Source organism: Wasmannia auropunctata, unplaced genomic scaffold (assembly GCF_000956235.1).
Source record: "Wasmannia auropunctata unplaced genomic scaffold, wasmannia.A_1.0 LD273016.1, whole genome shotgun sequence".
Classification (NCBI taxonomy): Eukaryota; Metazoa; Arthropoda; class Insecta; order Hymenoptera; family Formicidae; genus Wasmannia; species Wasmannia auropunctata.
In genome coordinates, this window is record NW_012089874.1 from 1 (window position 1) to 2163 (window position 2163).

Sequence of the window (2163 nt, forward strand, 5' to 3'; positions counted from 1 at the left end):
TTAATAAAATATAAAATACAAATAAGAATTTCAAATAATAACTTATTTTTACAAGCTAAAAATTAAATTATACGGAAAGTATAAATATTAATATAAATTTTTAAAATATTTAAAAAATATACATACAAAATCGACTGCAGTGATTGATACATTGATACAGTAATACTGATGTTACTAATACACGATGTTATTAATACACGATATCACAGTGCACTGATTCTAATAATAGCATAGCGACGGCATTTTACTGCTGCTTATAGCGTTCTACTCTGTTAAAAATCGATAGAAAACAATAAAAACGATATAATTGTTTTTAACCGTAGTTATGAACCATAAAAAATTTTATCATATATAAACAATTCATTAGGATAACGTTTTAATTATGATAAATTTTATTAAAACAATATAAAACAATAAGTTACTGTAGAAATTCTATCAATATTTCAATGATTAAAATTGTTTTTATCAGATAATAATAGAAAACGATAGGAAACGATAACATTTCTTTCGGAATAGAGAAAGTGGAACGATAAATACGATAGGACATGATGAAATATTTGACAGATTCTATCAGTTCTTATCGACTTATTTTTTTTAACAGGGTAACTACTCAAACAAAAATATTTCTGTGATTATGCGTAAACAGACTGTTTCCGCAATAGATATGTTTATACCGAGTTAATTTGACACTTATATGACATTCCAACTTTGTTTCACAAGCTTTATCTAACTGTGCGCGATAAAAATGATTCATAGTTATACATCCGCAGAGTATTGCGGAAATAGATTTGTTTTCATCGTTATCCCCTGTTAAATGCAAAAATGCGAGCAGAACGTGCTGCGTGAAAAATTGCTGAGTGCGCGCAACGTAATTAAACGAGCACGGATAGTGTATGTATAGAGGCGTTTATAATTATTTCTCGAAAATGGTACTTCGGAAAATAATTTTATTGCACATAGTTGAATTCGTCTTAAAATAACCTTTAATTTGGTTAAAAAAAATTTTTTAAATTAAAAAAAATTAGTGGTGGTGGGGGTAAACAAAAGATTAAGCAAGAAAAAAATTATTTTTAATTATAATTATAAAGTACTCTTAAAGTCATTCAACTTTTATTCAGAACATTTTTTTCTAAGGGATGTTTTACCCCTTAAAAGCACAAATTGGCACAAATATGAGGTAGCTTAATTCTTGGTTTGATCTGGAGAATAACATATTAAATGCTCATCAAAATCGAAGGCGACATTTGGGTCCCTTTCCTTGTAAGTTAAGTTAAAGTTAACAGTCTAAAAATTTAACTTAGTTAAGATACAAGTTAATCCATAATAAAATTAATTAAGTTAAAAGTTAAGTTAAAAAAAAGTAATTAAAAAGTTAAAGTTAAATTTTTTATTTTATAATTTTAGAGTTTCTAAATAAAGTTTCTAAATAAAGTATATATTTGTTATATTTATTTCTGTCTGCCGCGGAAAGAGGATCAATTTCAAAAGACTTGTTCCAATGTGATTTAATGCACAGAAAGTCCGCGAACAGTGATTCCTACCCGCGGCCAAACTATATTTATCATATTATTATAATTGCTTTGATGTGTGTTCTCAAATTTGAGTTTGAAGACACTAACTTAGACATGTATTTTACTTTGGGTTTACAAAAAGCACTAAAAATGTGTATTAGTAACTTCAAGAAAGTTAGATCAAAAGTTAATAGTTACCGATAAAATGTAACTAAATTAAGTTAAAAGTTAAGAGCCTAAAAAATGTAATTAAGTTAAGTTAAAATTATTTAACTTTTTAACTAAATTTTATCTTTTTAACTAGGCACTACCCAACCCTGCATTTCTCGCAATAAGAACTATCTAACACATTCTCAGACCGCGTAAACTTAAATAACTTCCCCTAACGCATTATAGGCCAGAAATTTTAATAAATGACTTTTTAAATAAATAACTTTTTAATAAATAACTAAATGAATTACCAGCTTGTATTGTAAACAATAGTCAGAATAAGAGGCCAAAGACGAGCAAAATATACCCGGGAATAAACTTCCATATATAATTATGTATAATTATATGCAAAATATGTCCATATATGTTTCTTTTCTTTGTAAAATTATTCTTTAATACAAAATTGATAATAATGAGAAGGAAACATAAAAAATAATAAAAA